This window comes from Panthera leo, chromosome A1 (assembly GCF_018350215.1).
Source record: "Panthera leo isolate Ple1 chromosome A1, P.leo_Ple1_pat1.1, whole genome shotgun sequence".
In the NCBI taxonomy this organism is placed as follows: Eukaryota; Metazoa; Chordata; class Mammalia; order Carnivora; family Felidae; genus Panthera; species Panthera leo.
In genome coordinates, this window is record NC_056679.1 from 153775092 (window position 1) to 153798182 (window position 23091).

A 23091-nucleotide genomic window follows, 5' to 3' on the forward strand; every position below is an offset into this window, starting at 1 on the left:
GCAATTAAATGCTCACTTAAAATTAGCAATTATAAATTTTCCTGCATATATAGTAGCTCCTAAAGAATGTAATGCACTTGCAGTAATATCTACTATATTGTGTGTTGGTTTTCTGCTGTTCAGCAAAGGGATAGAGTGGGGAAATAATTTCACACTGCATATAATGCATCTGATATGAAGGAAACTTGAAAATTATTTAGTTACAGATTTCTCTGACCAGGCTTGCAAAGTGGCATATATTATGTTAATGGGCAAGCATTTGAAAATGAATTTGAATATTAAATGCACTAAGTTTGGGTTCTGACATGAAGGAAGGCATAGTTGATACACAATTTACAAACAGGTTCTTGTTAACTCTTTTGTTGCTGTGGCTCACAGTCATGCTTTGTGCTTAACATTTGTAATCTTATAATTTTTTCGTCACCGAAAATTCCATAATATTGAAATCTGTTAGACTGTACAAATGAAGTTCTTTTAGAGTATTAGATTTTTAGGCATATTCTACATTCAACTGTGCTCCTTGTTCAATGAAAAATTGTTGCTTATTCATTGAAAGTTATAAGTAGAAAAGAAATGAGCAACATCAATCACTGTATTAATGATATACTATATTTTTCTAGCTTTCATTTGTAAAGGAGCACAATTTGAGTGGGTATATATTGGAATGTATCCTACCAAGCCACCATATATATTCAACCAAAATATCTGGTTTTCAAGTCATAGCAGAGGTCACATATTTACTGACTGTTGGACTCAGAGTATTTAAATTTACAGAAAATGAATAGTTAACAATAAACCTTCCCACCAAAGCATATTTTTATTGAAAGAGCAAAACATTACAGTACACCGGATGTTTTAGGTCATTTATTTTGTTTTTGCTCTGGGTCATTTTCCAAAAGCACTTCTGCTCTCTAGCGTTAAAATGAGAGTCACTCTACTCCCCAGATATTACCCAGCAGCACTTGGGGGCTCTTAATGATTAATACCATCACCGTCCAGCCACAAACCTTTCTGCTGCAGATAATGCCAGGCAGCAAGTGCGCTTGACACTTTTAATGTATAATTAAGTAGGAAAAGTCAGCACTCAGTATGCAAATTTTTCAAAATGATAAATGATGCCATACAGCAGTAGGGATTGATTTGGTGTAAATGAAACTAATTAAGGAAATGTCAAACATAATTAATAAAACAGGTTTAAGCTGCAAAACATTGTCAATTGAATGAATGAGGAGGCATTGGCTCCCATTGTTTCTGCTTTATTTAGGGCTTGTGTTTAGCTTGTACTCTGTTCCTAAATGCACTTTTGCTACCTCGCACCCTCCACTACCAATTCCCAGAGAGGGGGAAAATAAATTTGCTTGTCTCTCCACTGACTGCAGAAATTAATTGCAGAAATCTTGTCCCATCCAAGTGTTACATTCACTCACAGGACATTAACATAACTAATTTGAAAGAGCCCAAATGACTGCATAATAGAGCACTGTCAGTATGCCTGACAGTCTTTGGTCATACCAAATTAGCTTGGTTTTCTAATTGAAATTTTTTTCCTTGGACTCTTTTTATAATTTTTTCCTCAGCTATTCATTTTTGATAAGAACAAAGGTTTTATAATTTACAAAAGAGTGCTTGACCTATAATTACTAGGAGGAAATTAGGGGAGGTAGAAAAGTCAGATTTAGTCCTGGTAATGATGCTGGAGACCTTGCTCCCTCTAGGGAGCCTGAAGAATAATGGAATCTTCTATTTTTACGGGCGACCTGTGCACTGGTGCTGACTCTAACTGTGAATCCACTTTACTTTGCAGATCACTTGCTTAACACTAAAAGTGCCAGCAGAATGGCAGGCCATTACTTCAAATGTCATTCAAACCAGTGCCTTTTCCACATGCCCTTCCTGCTCAAAGAGCGAATGGAAGAACATCTGCCAGTTTTCTTATTGTGCCCTTGTAAATCTTCCATGTAGAGTTTTATGCAACTTAATTTATGAACCTTTTGGATAAATAAGGGTGGGGGGGGTAAGGAGTTGGTCAAGAGTAGGAAATTTTAGGTGTGCTAAAATGGTTTAGCGAACAAAATCTAATGGTTCTTGGTTTTAAAATCATGTCACCTGCATGTGATGGCTATAATCTTCACAGGGTTTTTAAAGGCCTGCTAAAGCTATATCCTCAATATGGAGATCTTTTCTCAAAAGGGTGGCTTTCCTGTTAATTAGGTCATAAAATGGAATAAGAATGGAAGCAGCCCGTTCCTTTTACACTTTCAATTGTGAGTGATATGCTCAGTATGTTTTAGATTAATTGGGGAAGTTGTATGCAACCAAAGTTGTAGATTGCACAAGAAGGCAGGTGGGATATACACGCTCTTCCTAATCCATGACATTTCTACTGAGTATATAGGTAGAGGTACAAGTGCAGAGGCATGGGCTTATTTGCTTAAAGTCTTCTATACAATCCTCTATTTTTATAGCTTCTTCTTTAATTTGGGTCTAGAAATATAAGCAAAGTTTATTTATATCCCATAGAGAGTGTTAAGATTCTTGACTTTGAACTCCCTAAGTCTTTTTGGGGCTTATTTCGTTCTGGATGCTATCCAATATATTCTCTCTAGTTATCACATATTACACATACAGTTATCTAATAATTTTATCACATTGTTTGATTGCTTTATTCTTTATCAGGATATGTGTCTTGGGCTCTCTTCGAATATCTGCAACTGAATTGCAGTTGTGTGCAACTGAAAGAATAGATGGGTTGTCATTTTCTACTTCGTCTTTAAATGGAATGGGTATGGGATTGATCAATAGAGTTCAAAATAAATCATTATTACTTTATCTCAGACTACAAATAAGTACCTCAGGTTTATCTATCTAACATTTACATCAATAATTTTGAGGGACTTTTCTGAAGCAAACCTAATTCTAACACCCCCTCCCAAATTATAAAATGTGAATTAAGGAATTTATTATCTCATAAAAATGAAAAATCTGAGTTCAGTTTTCCATCACATTCATTAGTCATAGCTGAATAAAGTAGCTTAAATAATGTTATTAAGATCAGGTATTTCTCTTTCTCTTTCTCCACATCTCTTGGTTCTGCTTTCCTTTGTGTTGATTTCATCTCCATCTCGTGGGTTCCAATAGTTCCACGATTAAGATTATATCAACTCTAACAGTTAAGTGCAATGAGAGATAGTTATTTTCCAGGCACTTAAAAACTGTCCCAGGATTATCTCTGATTGCACCTCCAAAAGCAAAGTATTCATCCTAGAATCCTTTGAAGAACTTTCAAAATTCAATGATCAGAAAACGATCTTTAAAAATGGGTCAGAGGATTTGAACAAGCAAAAAGAGATACAACTGGCAAAAAGATACATGAGAATATGAGCAACCTTGTTAACATTTAGGGGAATGCGAGTTAAAATCTGATGCGATGCCATTAGCACCAGGCATATGGAATACTTTGAAGGTCCAGCCTTGAACAGCGCCATACAAAGCCTACCCTAAAACAGTGCCATACAAAGCCAAGTGAACTGAGAGCAGGGAGGAGACATCCCCTGAAGGCATTTTTATCAAAGGAAAGCAACACTGAGAAAATATTGGAAACGCAATAGGTATACCTTCCAAAAGTATACAGTACAGTCTCTAACAGCAGAACATATACTCAGTATGGACTTATTCACTACTCAATGTTACTAACTTAATGAAAAAATTAAAAAAAAATATGTAAGTTTTCTGTGAGTGAAAAAATTCGGTATGATTATGATTATTACTTTAATAGAAGATATATACACAAATAATGTCAATATTTTGGTTGTTAATGCTTTGGGATTTATAAGTGAAAAAGGGAAACATTTTTCGACTCTGTTTTGAAATAATTTACATTTATAGAAGATTTGCAAAGAAGCACTGAGAATTCACTATGCCCTTCACAAATCATTCTCAAATCTTAACAGATTACATAACCATGGTGTATTTAGCAAAACTAAGAAATTAACATTGAGGCAATAATATTAACCAAACTATAGACTTTATGTGTTTTTTACTCTTTTTACTGTCCCTGCATTTAGTGCAGAATATCATTGTTGCATTTAGTCTTTGATGTCTCTATAGTCCTGTCCAATCTGTGACAGTGTCTCAGCCTTTTCTTGCCTTTCATGACCTTGACACTTTTGAAGTGTACTGGTCAGTATTTTTTAGCTATTTGGGATTGTCTGATGTTTTCTCATGATTAGATTGAGGTTATGCATTATTGGAAAGTACACCACAACGTGATGTGCCCTTTCCATTGCATCGTATCAGAGTACCTTATATCAGTGTGATTTATTACGGTGATGCTAACCATGGTCACTTGGTTGAAGTGCTATCTTCCAGGTTCCTCCAGTGTAAAATTATGATTTTTACCTTTGCGTATTCTACTGGTTATAAGTGAGTTACTAAAGTTAGCTAATACTCCAGAGGAGGAAAATTAAGCTCCACCTACTTCAAGGAGGAGTATCAAAGAATTTGAAAATATATGTTCAAACTATTATAGTAACATAAATATTTTGGGAAGATGCCTAGAGGCCATGCAACTACCCTGTTTCTCCTTAAGTTTTTGCTGACTGAAAATTTTAGTATTCATCTGTGGCTATTGCTTACAGTGATAACTACTGTGGTGGTCTACTGGTGATTTTATATTTTTCTCATTTCTTCTATATTTTTTCCAGTACTACTGTAAGGAAAATGGACTCCTTCTGCATTTATTTATTCAAATATTTATTATATCAGCCTGGTAAAAGAAAAGTCGATTTGGAGTAATTACATTACTTGATTTTAAGTCATAATATAAAGCTACAATTTTAAGACTTAGTATAAAGCTACAACACAATGTGACACTGGATGAAAGGAACAGAAAAATAAATGAAACTCAGCCTAACCTTACATTTTACACACAGAAATTCACTCAAAATGAATCATAGCTCTAAATGTAAAACACAAAACTATAAAACTTTTAGAGGAAGATATAAGAGAAAATTTAGGTGGCTGGGGGTAGATGAAGTTTTAAGGAAAAGATAAATTACACTTTATCAGAATTAAAAAAATCCTGACTCTGTGAAAGACACTTTAAGGAAATGAAAACCAACTATAGATTGAGTAAAAAATATTTGTAGGTTAAACAACCCACAAGTGAAACGTATTCAGAATATATGAAGAACTTTCAAAATTCAACAGTCAGAAAACAATCTTTAAAAGTTGGTCACAGGATTTGAACAAACAGAAAGAGATACAACTGGCAAAATGTACAAGAGAGTATGTGCAACCTTGTTAGTCTTTAGGGGAACGCCAGTTAAAATCATGATGCAATGCCACTATACACATCTATGAGAATGACTAAGTTAAAAAAAATAAAAAATACTGACTTTACTAAGGGCTGACAAGCATGCAAAGCAGTGGGAATGCAGAATGGTATAGCCAGCCACTCTGAAAACATTGTGGCAATTTTTTATACAGTGAAACATACACTTACCATATGACCCAGCAATCCCACTCCTCGGTATTTAAGCCTGGAGAAGAGAAAACCACTGTTTACACAAATATCTGTACAAAAATATTGATAGCAGCTCTATTCATATTTGTAAAACACAACAAAACAAAAAAAAAATACACAGCTGGAATGAACCCAAATGTCCTTCAGTGGTTGCATGGGTAAATAAACTGTGCGTATCTATACAATGGGATACTAATCAGCAACAACAAAAAACGAACAAACCGCTGATACATGCAAGGTATTAGGCAGAATGGGAAAAAAAGCCAGTTGTAGGAGGTTATATATACTGTATGATTCCATTTGTATGAAATTTTGAAAAGAAAAACAACCGTAGAGAACAGATGAGTGATTGTGGCTATAAGGTCAGGGGAGGAAGTAAGTATAAAAGGATGGCACAAGAGAATTCTGTGGTGTGATAGAACTGTTCTGTGTCCTGGTTGTGGTGGTTATTACACAGATCCATAACATATGTTAAAATTTATTGAACTGTTTATCAAGAGAAAAAAGTCAATACTATTGCATGAAAATTCTAAGTACGAAAATAAAAAAAATAAAATCAATACAGACTCAAGGATAATTATCTTATTCTTTGTTAAAACCCAATATTATTGTTATTTATTTATTTTTACTCAAATGGTTTCAGCGCTGACTATTGGGATCTCTTTCAGAGCTCCCTGTATAAATATGGTTTTTATTGGCATTGTTTTATGAAGATTTCATCAATGAGAGTCTAACCTTAACTGAAAGGTCAAGAGAGGCAATTAATTGAATAATTGTTCATTGGAAAATGATTAAATTCTTCTGATTATTCAGTTCTAATAGAGATAACATCTGGTTGGCCCAGATTAGTTTGTAATAGATTACTTCTTGTGATAGACATTCTAGCCAATTTGTGAGTTCCTACTTTGTAACATTTAATTCATATTTTCCATTTCAAGATGATATATATTGATTCATTCAGTTTTCTACGTTAGCCTCACAGGACTATCTTTTAACTGACTTTTCCCCAGCTAGTGTACTGAGTAGTTAGATGCTTATTTGAAATACAAAGAAATCTATTACTGACAATTATTTAACATAAATTGATTAATTTATGAAAAGCAGAAAATGTGTTTGTGTTTTCTATCAGGGATTGATACCAATATTTTAAAGCACAGTTAGGGACTACATAATTAATTTGGTTAGCATTAATTTTGGTAAGTAAAATCATTATTTCCTTTACATGGTGGAACACTAAATGTTGCACTTACTAATCAATTATGGTACAAGGTAAAATTTATAAATAAAACATTTAAAATAATTTGACAGAAAATTATTTGGTAGAATATTTTTAAAAGAATGATAAAAATTCCATGCTCTTGTGAAATATGCTTTGGGGATGATATCCCTTGGAAATAGTGTAAACAATTCTAAGTATAATCAAAATGCATTTCAAACTTGCAAATAGATTTCCATTGTCCTTTTTTAAAAAAAATGTAAGTTAATCCTTGTTAATACCTATTATTTTTCCTAAGGAAAAAAAAAGGAAAAGCATGAGTATATGTGAAGGAAAGTGTGTGTGTGTGTGTGTGTGTGTGTGTGTGTGTGTGTGTGTGTGTGACAGACATAGAGACAGAGAATATGAGAATATACTGGCCCTTTTATGTACAAGAGCACTTGTATGGCCTTAGTGCCATAAATCTTCTGGGCATTTAGAAGGACTGTTATTTGTGGGAGAAGAATATGGTATGGTTGCTACAAGTGATGGGCAAAACAAACAGAGAACTAGTTTTAATGCTTCTGATAATAATAACCGATTGACTCTAAGGTAGGCAGAAAATTACAGAGGCAGAGCTCCATTTGGTATACAATTATGAATGTGTCTTAATGTCTTGATGCTCTAATTATCTATTAGAAACAATAGTAGTAACAGCTGTATCAAGTCAAGATAATATTAGCATTACCTGAGTCACTATTACCTTTCCTCTTCTTCATAGTATTCCCCTCTTAATCCAAAGAACGATTGTTTGGTACTGTGTGGAAATTGTTTATTTCTCCTAATGATTTGGCATGAATCATTACCTACGATACCCAAGTATTAGTTTTCTTTCAACCCAGTCTTCCCAACTTTGAAATGTAGGCCAAGAAATGTTTGTATTTGCCTCAAGAAAATGCCTTTTCCCCCCTTTTTTAAAGGGCAGTGTGATTACAGTCCCCTACTATCACAAATCCTGCGGGCAAGTTTCCCAGGTTTGAGGAAATCACAGAGGTCAGCACATCCAGAGTGCAATGGATGAGCCTCACCCTGGGAAAACCACCTTTGTGATCATGGTAACCCTCCTGCCATGTAAATATTCAGTGAAATGCTTTTTAACCTGGCATAGCTCTTATAAGAGATTTCAAAGTCTTAGAGCCTTTTCGTTTGAGGCTGTGATAAATGACAGAAGACTGGAAGTGGCATAGGCATAGGGACCAAGACATAAATGTTTCCTAGAAATCTCAGGACAGGACTGGCCTAGAATGGAAACCTTCCAGAGCAGCTGCAGCCTGGACTGTGCAAGGGTGGTCTCTCTGGAGTGGATTTATGCCCCTGGAGTGTACTTTCAAGTGGCCCATTTTCTTTAGTGGAAATGAGTCAGTTTATAGCTTTACACCTGTGTATCACAGCTCCACATGGATTTGCCCATAATGGAGGCTTCTGGAGCTTTCTCAAAGTCACAGGGTTGAGAGCCACTGTCCAGACTGATGTTGACACTAAACAGACATCAGACACACAGGAATAAAAACGTTTCATAATTAGGTCATAGAAAGTATCCCTTATATCCTTTGCAAACTGGAATGAGGCAGCAAAACCAATTTATTTTCTTGCAAACATTTTCAATGAGCACTTAGTGAGGGACTAATGCCTGTGTATTTGGAGTAATACACAGAAGGTACAAGCACTGCAGGAGGTATTCTCAACAAATATCTAAACGAGCTTTAAGAATTAACTGGGCAAGCACTTTCTGGTCTTTCTGATTCCCAGAGGTTGGAGCACAGTAATTGATTTCCCCGACTCATTGAGTCAAACATGAGGTACAAGGATGAATAAAACATAGTCCTTGACCTCAAGTAGATGGACGAAACATTCTAACAGGAGAAGAATTTTATGATGAATATAAATACAAACATTAAACGTGTTAGAATACAGTGAAGATGAACTAATTTTGTTGAGATTTAACACACATTCTTTCATAAAAGACTCACACCAGCCCTGCGAGGCAAGCAGTAGTACCCAGTTAGCAAATGAGAAAATGAAATCCTTCAGTGAGTCATTCCGTCTCACACAGTTAGTAAGGAACAGATTTAGGATTCGAATTTCTATTGTGTTTTTTCCTTCATCTCTGTGTACTTCCATTACACTGATCAGAAACAAGGATACAGCTGAGTGTGTGTGTGGGGGGGAACGTTGCCAACAAGCCTGCAGGTAGAGTCAAGAAAGATCATATGTTAAAAACGCGTTTCAAAGGTGAGATAGGAATTTAAGTCATCAACAAAATGATGAGCACTTTACGCGCGAAGGTTCAGAGTCATGTCACACATTTTAGGGCAATCCAGAATGTTTTTTCTGTTTTAGGATAATTAGAGAATAAATCAGTAATTAAATTTTTATGCAGATAAGAACCAAGTAATTTACTATGGAAACTATGAGCTACTTCAAGTAGTTCCCCAAGTAGGAAAAGAATTAAAATAAAATCATAAAATACCAGCTTCCCAAAGCATCCTTTTCTTTATTTTCAACAATAAATGAAATAGCACTCTGCTTTTAAAGGACTCACTGTCAAAAAAAAATAAAAATAAAGGACTCACTGTCTCTTGCTCATTGTCGGCAGTTACAGAGATGGTTAGTTGAACATATCCCTGATGATTTTATTCATCCTCTATTAAAATTTAACACAACTATAATGTGGCTGTTTTTCACTGGACTTGCCCTAGGAAAAATGCTTATCTATGATATTTGCCTTTTGGGATCATTTATTTTCTTTTTTTAAAACTATTTTTAATGTTTTATTTATTTTTGAGAGAGAGAGAGAGAGAGAGAGAGAGAGAGAGAGAGAGAGAAATTGAGGGGGGAGGGGCAGAGAGAGAGACACAGAATCCGAAGCAGGCTCCAGGCTCTGAGCTGTCAGCACAGAGCTGGATGCGGGGCTTGAACTCACAAACCGTTAGCTCATGAGCTGAGCTGAAGTCAGATGCTTAACTGACTGAGCCACCCAGGCACCCTTGTGATCATTTCTCATCTATCTTTCTTTAAAATAACTTATTAAAGTGTCTAGTTTCTCACCCTTCATCAATACTTCCTTATCCCATTTATGACAAAAACCAACAACTTACTCATCTCCCTGATAATGATAGATTGACACTGATATAAAGTGCTAGGAATTTGAATTCTATTGCTGTACTAAAGAATACTACTCCATTAAGAACTAGGAAATTTTTTCCTCTTAGATATCCAGAGATCCATATCAGTATCAGAAACCAATTTAACATTATACCACATCAACAAGTAAATAAGAAAATAATATGTAACAATTTAATAGATGTCTAAACAGTAATTACTAAAATTTGAAACCAAATCCTAATAAATGCCTTCTACAACATAAAAGTTCTTCTTTGCTAAATGGAAAAACAGTATTATAATCAATAGCAACATTTATGCATGACTGTGGGTATGTGTATGTCTGAGTGTACCGGTGTTTGCATTTTTTAAATTGAAGTGCAGTTCACATAATGTTACATTAGTTGCAGGGGTGCAAGGGAGTGATTGGACAAATCTATTGGACAAATTTATGCCAGACTGAACGCAAGTATAGCTACAATCTGTCACCGTGTGATGCTGTTACAATATCATCGACTAAATTCCCTATGCTGTACTTTTCATCCCTATGACTTATCTATTACATAATAGGAAGCCTGTATCTTCTACTCTCCTTCACCCATTTTGCCCATCCCCACATCCTCCTCTCCTCTGGCATTCATCTGTTTGTTTCTGTATAGGTCTGTTTCTGCTTTTTTTATATTCATTTGTTTTGTTTTTCAGTTTCCACACATAAGTTAAATCGTATGGTATTTGTCTTTCTCCAACGTATTTCACTTAGCGTAATACACTCTGGGTCCATTCATGTTGTTGCAAATGGAAAGATATTATTCTTTTTTATAGCTGAGTAATATTCGTGTGTGTGTGTGTGTGTGTGTGTGTGTGTGTGTATGTTTGTGTTTGTGTGGGTATCTATATATCTACCACATCTTGCTTCATTTGTTGATACATACTTGGGTAGTTTCCATATCTTGGCTGTTGTAAATAATGCGACAGCAAACAGCGGTGCATCTATCTTTTTGGATTAGTGTTTGTTTTCTTTGGGTAAATACCCAGTAGTCCAATTATTGGATCATATGATATTTCCATTTAAAATTTTGTGAGAAACTTCCATACTCTTTTCCACCATGGCTGCATCAATTTGCTTCCCATCAACAGTGCGTGAGACTTCTCTTTTCTCTACATTCTCACCAACACTTTTTGCTTCTTGTCTTTTTATTTTAGCCATTCTGACAGGTGTAAGGTCATTTTTTTTTTTAATTTTATTTTTTTAAATTTACATCCAACTTAACATATAGTGCAACAATGATTTCAGGAGTAGATTCCTTAATACCCCTTACCCATTTAGCCCATCTCTCCTCCCACACCCCCTCCAGTAACCCTCTGTTTGTTCTCCATATTTATGACTCTCTTCTCTTTTGTCCCCCTCCCTGTTTTTATATTATTTTTGTTTCCCTTTCCTTATGTTCATCTGTTTTGTCTCTTGAAGTCCTCATATGAGTGAAGTCATATGATATATGTCTTTCTCTGACTAATTTCACTTAGCATAATACCCTCAAGTACCATCCATGTAGTTGCAGATGGCAAGATTTCATTCTTTTTGTTTGCCATGTATCTTATTGTGGTTTTGAGTTGTATTTCCCTGATAATGAGCAATGTTGAGCATCTTTTCATGTGCTTGTTTGCCATTGTTATGTCTTCTTTGGAAAAATGTCTATTCGTGTCCTCTGCCTATTTTTAATCAGATTTTTTTTTTTTGGTGTTGAGTTATATAAGTTCTTTATATATTCTGCCTTTTTGTTTTGTTGATGGTTTTATTCACTGTGCAAGAGCATTTTATTTGGCTGTAGTCCCAAGACTATTTTTGGTTTTGTTTCCCTTGCCTGAGGAGACATGGATGAATGGTAATCCTCCAGAGAATTTATTGCCTATGTTTTCTTCTAGGAGTTTTATGGCTTTAGGTTTCATTTAGGCCTTTAATCCATTTTGAGGTGTTTTTTTTTTTGTATGATATAATAAAATGATTCCGCTTCCTTCTTTTGCATGTAGCTATCCAGTTTTCCCACCACCATTTATTGAAGAAGGTGCATATTCTTGCCTCCTTTATTGTAGAGTAATTGACGATGTAAGTGTGGGTTTATCTCTGGACTCTATTTTGTTCCCTTGATCTATGTATCTATTTTGTCCAGTACCATACTGTTTTGATTACTATAGCTTTATAGTTTATCTTGATATCTGGGATTGTTATAACTCCAGGTTCATTCTTCTTTCTCAAGATTGGTTGGGCTATTTGGTTCCATAAAAATGTTAGTATTATCTTTTCCAGTTCTGTAAAAATGTCATTGGTATTTTGATAGGGATTGCATTGAATCTGAGGATCACTTTTGGTAGTAGGGACATTTTAATAAGATTAATTTTTTTATTCCGTGAAAATGGAATATAATTTCCATTTGTTTGTGTAATCTTCAATGTCTTTCACCAATGTTTTAGAGTTTTCAGAGTCATGTGTCTATATTTTTAACAGAAAAGGGGAAATAGCTGTTTTTAGAGAGTCTTAAAGGGAATAGATTAACTTTAAAATCAGGAGTAATGCTTCTCTGTTGTTAATAAAACATTTAAATTCCTTGAGAATGGAAATATAAAGAAAAGTAAATGAGAAATAAGTATGGACCAGGAGTGTATTTATATATATGCACATACATATGTATACATATATATGAAATTATACACTTAGAACATCCATGTAAATCCATCGTAAACTAATACATATCTAAACATAATGTAAATATATAATTTTTCTTGTATTTCTATAATCCAGTAATTAATAAACTAGGAAATATAATTTTAAAGAGGGAGAGATTCCTCAGGATAACAAATATAGGAAATATTTAGGGATAAAGTTGTATTTTAATGTATGGTGAGACTTTATATGAAAACTGCATAATCTTATCATTTGAAAATTTGAATAATTGGACATAGTGAGCCAATTCTTGCAAGGGGCTACTACATATTTCCAAAAATGCAATTTTTAATTATATAAAATATAAAATAAAATTTAAATAATTGCACCAAAATTTGTAACATAATTCTTCATAAAAGTAAATTGGGAAACTGTTTGTTAGGAGAAAATATGTAGGATTATTAAATAATAAAAAAGTGACCTGCCCCATCAAACATTAAAACATATTGTTTAGTATCAATACATAAAATATTACAATTGTGCAACGTTGTAGACATTAAGTGGAATAGAAGGTAGAGATCTGAAATATCAATAATTATATACCAATTCTTATTGTGTGATAACATAAATTTTCTAAAAAAAACCACATTAAAACAGTTATATAAGTGTGTTTGGAACAATTGTGGAAAAATGTTATTTCCACCTTACCCTCTTAATTTAAAATAAATGGCAAGTTCATTAAATAGTTAAAAATGAGCATGAAACAAAAGAAAAAGTAGCATCTAATGGAATAGAATAATAGCTCTGTGGTAAAATAACATTTTTTCTTTGAATTAATAGAAGTTATAAAACTATGTATGCATATTAATTTTCTGGGAAAAAGATAAAACCTAAATAAAATAATAATATTATTTTTATATAAGTTGTAGATATTTTCCTCAACATGATAATGGTAATCTATATTCAAATTTGTAAGAAAGATTTGACATTCTAAATAAATTAATGGGCAAACAATATGATAGTTTGTAAAAGAGGCAATAAAACTGACAAATAAGGCATTAGCTTCTCTAGTTACCAAAATAAGGCAAAATAAAGCATTCATAGGGTAGTGTTTTACATAGTAAAATTAAAAAACAAGGGAACAAAACCCAAAACATCCAATACTGGCTATACTGAAAAGAAATGACCATATTAATTCATTACTGCTAATTTAGCAATTTAGTATAGCCTTTCTGAAAAGCAATATGGCAGAGAAATTAAAGTGCTTAGACTTAGGGGTACCTGGGTGACTCAGTTGGTTGAACGTCTGACTCTTGATTTTTGGCTCAGGTCATGATCTCACGGCTTGTGTGATCAAGGCCCTTGTCAGACTCTGAGCTGCCAGCATGGAGACTGCTTGGGATTGTCTCTCTCCCTCTCTCTCTGCCCCTCCCCTGCTCTCTCTCAAAATAAATAAATAAAGTTAAAAAAAATAAATTGCTTAGACTTAAATATTTTCATTCCTAATTTTATCCCAATTAAGCAATCAAACAGAAGCACAAATAGACACAAATATGTTCATTGTAGCTTTAACGATGACAGAAAAATATGAACAAAAGAGAAGAATGCCATAATAAAATATTTTGGCAACATACAATCTGTAGAATATGCATGCATTCATATGTGAATGTATGTGTGTATGTATATTTGTTACTGTAAATATGAAGGACATATAGAAAACCAAAATGTTTATGACATAAGCTAGGCAAAAACAGTGTAAAATATTTTACATTAATCTTGCAAATATATAAACACATGTGCCATACATCACCGATAGTGGTAGTAATAGGTTAATCACATAAGCTAATCAGCATTAACTCATTGGCTTGCTAACGTGTTAAAATAACAAGCTAATAAAATTCCTTGACTCTTAGATTTCTTGCCTTTCTGTTTAACTTTTTGCTAGATAACTACCATATTATGTTCTGACTTATGTACAAAAGTAATATACTAACCTAAACACTGAATGGATAGATTAAAAAAAAATAACGATTGTATAGAAAAACATAGTAACAAGTGTGGACACCGTAATAGGTATCATGTGTATTTTATTCTGGTGAGCTTTCCTCTACAGTCACATATATACCTGATTATCAATGCCTTCAATCCACCTATGGTGCCATTTCTCATTAAGATGGTAGTGAATTTAAAGTAGGTGGAAATATGATTTGCTAACTGCCAAATAATTCCAATGATTCATTTACTTATGCATTCTTACTACAAATATTTCTGAAGTGTATGGTATGCGCTTGGTATCATTCAGCCCTTAAACAAAACTGAAACTTCCTCTGTCATTAGTGAGCTTATACTTTTAGAGAAGAAAGGCAATTACCACAGACTCATTGGTGCCCTGCCTAGAGTGCCTGGGAACCATTTTGTTCCTTTGGTGTGCCTTCCTTCCAACTGCCACGGTAGAATTTTGCTGTAATGTCTCATATCTGTAACTTTTTCCAGAGTTTTGCTCTTAGGATACTGGAGCCATCTTGCTTGGAGATGCCTAGGAATTAAGCCTTTGCATTTCTACTGTCTTTAGGCAGCCTGTAGGCAATGACTGACTGACACTGTGTCTAAAAGTGTAATAACGTTTCTTCAAGGCTGGATATATTCTGTGGGACAATTCATGTTCCAGAACTCCCCTGTGGGATTAGGCTGAAGCTAAACTTCAAACTTTGCTTAACTTGCTCCTCTTCCTTGTCCTGCTCCCTCATTCCCATACAGGTTTCATCTGACAGCTTACTCCTAATAATCCATGAATCCAATCTCAGACTGCTTATGAAGAATCCAAACTAAGTTAATGATTAAACATGTAATTCCTTTCATGTGTTATGGGTGCTATGAAAGGTGAATAATAGAAAGCTGTGGATATACAGCATAGAAATCTTGGGGTGAGAGTAAGAGTTATTTTCCTTGAGGAAGGAACATTTAAATTGAGACCGTATATCTTGTATCTTTTTTCCTTTAAAATAGTGTGGCGTGCATTTGTGAAATGACTGGCTGTGGTTGAGGACTATAGTCTTTGATCATGACCGTCATGGAAATAATCAGTCCATATTATGACTGAACCCTTTTGTTCATTAGCTTCAGACTATTAACACTGGTCCCTGATGAAGAGTGAAACCAGCACATAGAGTGAAAAGTTACTAGGGCACAATATCTATCTCCATATATTAGGAAGCATCCATGAAACTGTAGGACTGAGCACTTCCTTCAACATGCATGCATATATTCATATATACATATAATTATCCACATGTGTGTGTTTCATCATTAACATACTCATTTTGGTAATGAAAACTGGCCAGTAGAATTTTGGTAGTGACCAAAATGATACTATGCTTAGCACAACTCTGTTAATAGCCTGTAGAGTTATCCTTCTGCCTAATAGCATAGAAATAACATTTTAAAAAACCAAAATTTACAGTTAAAACCCATACTGTGAAATAGATAGACTATTGATTCTCATGTATATCAGATTTATCCTACTTAAAACATGGATGGGGGCCCTGGGTGGCTGAGTCAGTTGACTGTCTGACTCTTGATTTCAGCTCAGGTCATGATCTCATGGTTCATGAGCTGGAGCCCTGCATCAGGCTCCGTGCTGTCAGTGCATAACCTGCTTGGGATTCTCTCTGTCTCCCTGTCTCTCTCCCCCTCCCCTGCTCTCTCTCTTTCTCTAAAAAATAAACAAATAATCTTTAAAAAATAAAGCACAGATAGTAAGTTTAAGATGCACTAAGCCCTGAGATCTTGGGAAAGAGAAAGAGTATAACTTTAAAGATAAAGCCATCGGCATGGCACTTTTGATGAAATCAAATAAGAAGGTAAAATAAGCCTACTGCTTTTAATTGCCTATGATGCACCAGACACCAGAAGGCACACTTATATATACACAGTTTTTAAATGGTTATTATTATGTCCCAAACACATTAAAATATTATTGATAAAGGCAAGTAATAATAAATGCTAATGATTCTTCTATTGCAGTGTTTAGAAGACAAGGTAAATTTAGCAAAGAAGTCTAGCATGGTTACATTCAAAATAATCCTATTTGGGGGGCGCCTGGGTGGCGCAGTCGGTTGGGCGTCCGACTTCAGCCAGGTCACGATCTCTCAGTCCGTGAGTTCGAGCCCCGCGTCAGGCTCTGGGCTGATGGCTCAGAGCCTGGAGCCTGTTTCCGATTCTGTGTTTCCCTCTCTCTCTGCCCCTCCCCCGTTCATGCTCTGTCTCTCTCTGTCCCAAAAATAAATAAATGTTGAAAAAAAAATTTAAAAAAAATCCTATTTGGGGTGTACAATATGATTTATCTATTACAAGCCAAATTTATTTAAAAATCCTCTTTGTGTTCATAATGAAATAGACCTAGAAGTATCAAAAGATTTACTGATGATATCACAGGGGCACTACAGCCATTGTAAGAATCATAAATTTACTAGGTTCTCTTATTCAGAAATTACTTTAAACAGTATAATCTATAATGTTTGAGAAAATAAGTTAAACATTCCCCAAATTATAGGACAATAAATTAATTTATAGGACAATAAATTAATCATCCAGAGATGATGTTTGTCAAAGTCTCTTGGGAAAACTGTATTAATAGTTTTGTCAGTCCAGTTATATAATAATCTTTCACTGATAATCACTTAGAGTTTTGAATTCTCTAAGAATACCAGAGGAAATAATTGTTTATTACATGGCAAAATTAAAAAAGTATTTATAAACATTGTCTTTTATTTGGAATTAACAGTAGATAAAATTCATATCACTGTTATTAAAAATATTTCCACAGTTATAATAGAAAGCATTTTGGAAACATTTAAAAGAGTTAATAGGGGAAGGAAAATATTTGCTCTAAATAATGGTTTAAATGCCATTGTAAGTGGAAACTGTGGAAGGTGTTAAATATGCATTTATTTTAGTAAAGTTTCCTCCTTCCCTTCCTTCCTTCCTTCCTTCCTTCCTTCCTTCCTTCCTTCCTTCCTCAGTGAAAAGTTCTGTTACAGCTCAACAAATTGTGAAACTGAGGGCTCTTGTATCCATGGCTCTTTGAAGATAATAGACTAACCTGATGTGCTTAGCCCCACAGTAAATTAATTACTTAGGGCTTAGGTGGTTTTATGCAGGACACAATCATTCTGGAGATGGAGTTGTTTATATGAAAAGGCATATTAAAGTTAGAACCTTGGAAAGAAGGTAGTGAGTAATATACAAAACAGGAATGCTAAGCACAGTTAATTAACAATTAAGAATTTCAGAATGTAAAGTTGAGTTAAATGCTATAGAGATAGCTGAGACAACTGTATCCTTAATATTATCACATATCACCATCTGGCAAGTAAATCAAATGACATTTACTCATTGAGGACCTTCATGCCCGAGAGTCAATAATTGAACAAGGCAATGTAGAGTAAAGCAGGCTTATACTCTAGTTGAGGAAATGAGACCTGATAAAATTAATGAATACAATGTTAAAATATAAGTGCATAATATTGTTACAGATAATGTACTTTGTTTTTAGCATGGGCAGTCAGAGAATGAGACACCCTAGTTTAACCTTTCATATATAGTATTTAATATTTTCCAAATAGCATACCTAAAGCACATAACTATGTACCTACCACCTTTGAGGTTTGTTGTGTTCTCCTCCCTGATCATGTGTTCCTTTCCTGTTGTGATTAGTACAAATTTAATATAGTCCTTCCTTTTTCTCTTAGGAGTTTATCATATATACCACTATATCATATGAATATGCTATAAATTACCCAATTTCTTGTCTTCGTGATATCTTTATTAATTCCTTATTTCTGTTTTCCTTGGGTTTATTATGTCATTCTTTTGCCAATTCTGCAGATTGCATGCTTTTTAACTTCAGCCATATAGACAGAGTTGGGTTAAAATCTCTCATTAAGGATTTGTCATCCTTGTATTCATTCATTTTTGCATTACATATTTTTTGAGTGGTTTTTAGGTGCATACCAATTTGGATTCATATCCTGTTGGTAAATTATAGCATATTATCTATATATACAGTTTCTCTTTATCTCTGCTAATTATTTTGCCCTAAAGTTTGTGTTGTCAGCAATTAAATAGTCATATCAGTTTTTCCTGGAGTATTATTTCCCCCATGCTTTTACTTTCTACCTTTCAATGCCATGGTTATAAGGATTTCTTGTAGATACCATACAGTGGGATTTCGTTTATATGCAGTCTAGCTCTTAAATGAAGGTTCAGAATGCTTTAACTTCAATCATCCTCCCTCTCTTCTTATATAATTCTATCATCCAGGATTTTTGTACTATATTGATATTTTTTCAATTTTAGCCTCTTAAATTAGACATTATTATTACATATACCATAAACATTATTTTAGATTTACCCATATGTTCATTATTTTTTCTAGGTTGATTTTCTTTCTTTCATATTTCCTTTAGTGAGGGTTTGGTTGTAGTAAACTCCCTCCAGTTTTGCTTATCTAAAAATGCTCTTCTTTGCACTTATTATTGAAAGATAATTTCTGAAATCATAGAATTATATTCTCATTTATTTTGTTTTATCACTTAAATATACTGTTCCACTGACTCTGGCTTTCCCTGTTGTTGTTAACCAGATTTCAATTTACTTGCGATTGGGAATTTTTTTTTTTTTTACTAGGTTTTAAAATAGTATCTTTCTTTTTTGTGTTATACATTTGACTATGGTGAGTCTAGGTATTGGCTTATTTTTATTTACCCCACTTGAGGATTATTGTCCTTAATGTATCTGTAGTTTATGTCTTTCTGAAAAATTCTTATTGCCTGTCCAACATTTTATATATATTTTCTTTTTCTTGAATTCCTCTCTTCCTAGAATTCATTGATGAATTTTGAACCTTCTCTTTCTTTTTACCCATGTCTCATAAACTTCCTATTAACTAAATTTTCTTTATCCTATAACAATCTCTGTAATTTCTTCAGATCTATCTCACAATTGACTAATTTCCCATTGACCTGAATTTGATGGGCTTTAATACTTTATCTATTCATCAATCGATCGATCTATTATCTATCTATCATCATCATCTATTATCATCTCTCTAATGAGACATTGCAAAGAAGGGATGAAAATACAGTAAGTAGAGGGGAGTGGTCTGACTACTCAACTTGACTTGGGGTGAACAAAGTTCTAATCCAAGGGTAGTATAGTAATATACCTACCTACCCACAGAAGATTTTCTTTTTCAGCTGTTTTCTGCTAAAACATTAGGTTTTAGTCTTTTTGTTTAACTATTCCTATCCTGAGTGTTTGTTTTTTCCCCCGTTTTATGGGTTTTCTGAAAATAAAGATTATACTCCCAATAACCTTTCATATAAACAAGAGAAGTTTTATTACCCAAAGTACAAATAATCTAACTAGGATACTGTACAGATGGGCCAAAGATAATGTCCCATCTGAGTTCCTTACTAGTGCCATTTTAAACTATTGTTCTGGTACAGCCATCTCCGGGTAGCTTCTAGACTCAAGAAAGCAGTCAAGAAGCGTAATTGGGTACTAGTGTCCACCCACAATCTGACCCTGGGAATACCCCAAATACCTTTTGGATCTTGTTCTTTTTTATCATTTTGCCAAAATTCAAATGCTCCCACTGAGGTAGCCCCTACACACTAACTCATCATTCAGTATGTGCAGGTGATTACTTCTAATTATTTTAGTATTTCTAATTATTAATAAACAAAGAATAAGTGATGTCATTCAGGTAATAGTGTATGTCTAAAGTTGACTGCTATCATTCTTGCAAATTTGCCTCTTTCCACTGGGGACAGATTAGGGAAATATTCAGGAGTTGAGATAATTGATTCATCTAAATAAATGAATTTTGGATGACAATACATTCATATTCATTATCTTTGGCCGTAAGATTTTGTTAATATTTTTATTTGGATTGAGAAACAGGGTAGTCTTCTTGGTTATAAAAGCTTACTCTTTCCCAGGCTCTGCCAGTTGTGCTAGTCAAAATGACAAATGCTAATGCTTATGTTGGGTATTTACATGCTTTGTAGATTACTGTGCAAAATCTGACTGCCACACTGTAGAAATAACTCTTAACAAGACCAAGCTTCACAGGAAAATGAAAACCTCAGTCTTTTCCTGACACAAGCCCATCCTACCATCCCAGTTTTCCTAGCTGATCCTTTGTCCTTTCCAGTTTGTCCTCTGACACTGCTAGCAGAGTTATTTCTTTAAAAGAGCCTTATGATCACCTCTCCTACCTAAAAGTCTTTAATAATTTCCCTTATTATTGGGATCAAGTTTAAACCTTTGCTTTAGATACAAGGCTTGTCATGACCGGTGTCTTGTCAACCATATTTTCCCATTCCCTTAACCTCCCCTACATGCAGTTCTTAGAAGAGACCCAATTCCCTTGTGCCTTAGACTTTTCACAAGGTTATCATTGTCTGATGCTCCTCTTATCCCCACAACTCCCCACCATTCCCTTTTAGTCTGCCTTTTTTTTTTTTCTATCTCTGTAGCTTGTGATTGTCCTGTGGGATACAATCTGGAAATCTTTAGTCTGGGTTGGATGGTTCTCTGAATTCTCTCAACACAGCATGCAGAGTATTTTATTATAATTATCCACTTATGTGGCTGATTACTGTGCTCTGATTAGTAGATTAGAAGCCCATTGAAAGCTGAGGCTGTGTCTTGATCATCTCAGTTTCTCTGGTGCCCAGAGCAGTGACCAACATAAAGTAAGTGAATAAAAAAAAAAAAAAACCAGTCTGGCTTAATAACCAGGGTTTAAATAAATGCCTTATTAAATTATGAAAATGATCTTTGAATATATATGCTGGAGGGATTGTACTGTCCTTCTAAGAATAGCATTTCATGACTTAGCTAAATAGGAAGAACAAAACCATTAGCCAACCTGAGTGTCAACACAGGGACAGTCTTCATCATTTTCCTTTTGAATTTATCTTCTGGCAGGGAAGCTTACAAAGTCGGCTTGGTGACCTATGTCAAAACATTTTCATGTTAACAATGGTGGAATTAGAAATGATTTATACTCATCATGTATAAAACTTGTGGGCCTGGACACTGATTAAGATTGGAGAATATGGAAGTTTATTATTTGCTCTGACTCCTCTATTAAAATCTTCCTTCTGTTATTTTCAGGTCTAGAAAAGGCGATTTAAAAAAAATAAACAAAAACCAAATCCCTTGTTTAATTGAATACAGTGTATACATTTTCACCTCTGGTTAGCATATTTATGGAGATATTTATATAATTTACATAAGTAGATGTTCATTATCTGTCTTACAGATATTCGGTTATGTCTTAACTGAATATTTATGGAGGGTAATTCTCATAAATTCCGTGTACACAGTGCCTGGCTCAGCACCATAACAAATGTGTAATACATGTTTTTTTATAATGATGTTAAAACGTTCAGTTGCAAAGGTGGGCTGTGGTCACATAATCTTCCTATTCCCTCTTCAATGAATAATTCAAGTAGTAGCCTTCACACTCCTCATAAGATTGAGAAGATATATCTATTCCCAAGTCTTGTTTTCTATTATTGAGATGTAAGGAGCTACTGCAAATGCAAAGTCTCTGGGGCCTTGTTACAGGGGCCAGCTTCAAGTTTCGTTTGTGAACTCCAAAGGATATGCCAGGAGAAACTTCAGAATGGAATCACTGGGGAGAAAGCAGGCACAGTTTCAGGGGCAGTGTCCATATTGCATGGAAAGTGTATGTGTATTTAGCAAAATAATGTATGTATGTGCGTGGATGGGGCATTCCTTCACTTCTGTTGTGTTTTGTGAACATAACCAAATGTTGAAATCTCTCTATGGATATTATTTGAAAATATACACACGAAAATGTGGATGGAAGATTTGAAAACAGGTGTTTTATGTATGATTATAATATGATGTTAAACATTAATTAGTTACTTGTCATCAACATATTATGTGAGAATCTCTAAAAAACATTTGTGTGTTTATGTGTTGGGAGAAAAACAAGGAAGGAAATGTAAACTAAAATGCAAAGCTATATGGGATTACCCAAATTATCTCATAACAATCATCTGAGGGACAACAGCAAAGTTCCTTAGGTTCTTTAACAATGACCATTAAAACATAGTGTTTATTAGATCAAAAGAAGGTAACCTGGGAAGTAGCTATGTTTATATTTAATGGATAGTGTTATGCCTTGAACAAAAAAAATATATCTCTATGCTAGCTGAGCCTTTTAATTTCATTCCAGATATGTAAAATTAAACGTAGCAAAATTATTTTTCTATGTTTCTAAAAGATCCTGTTTCATGAGAGAAAAGAGCATTAAACTTTATTAACAAATTTCTTATTATCATGGACAAACAACAACCCATTGGATTTTTTCTCTTCTCTAGGTTCTGACTTAATGAAACCCACCATTTTTTACACTCTAACTTTCCTATTTCAAGTGTTGCCTGGAAAGGAAATCTTAGGTGAGTATTCTCAAAAAATATTGCTTCATTTACAATTTTGAATAATACT

At 34.2% G+C, this 23091-nt stretch overlaps 1 long non-coding RNA gene and 1 other non-coding gene across 2 annotated transcripts in view; one reads left to right on the forward strand and one right to left on the reverse strand.

The window, feature by feature from the left end:
• The window catches only part of LOC122222742, a 72612-nt gene that overhangs the window by 36659 nt on the left and 12862 nt on the right, over positions 1–23091 (forward strand). The window contains exon 3 of the long non-coding RNA XR_006203840.1: positions 22965–23042. This is a non-coding gene — a long non-coding RNA (uncharacterized LOC122222742). The remainder of the gene's footprint in view (positions 1–22964; positions 23043–23091) is intronic.
• On the reverse strand, positions 7695–7858 carry LOC122203053. Its single transcript, XR_006195059.1, has one exon. It is a non-coding gene; the product is annotated as a U1 spliceosomal RNA (small nuclear RNA).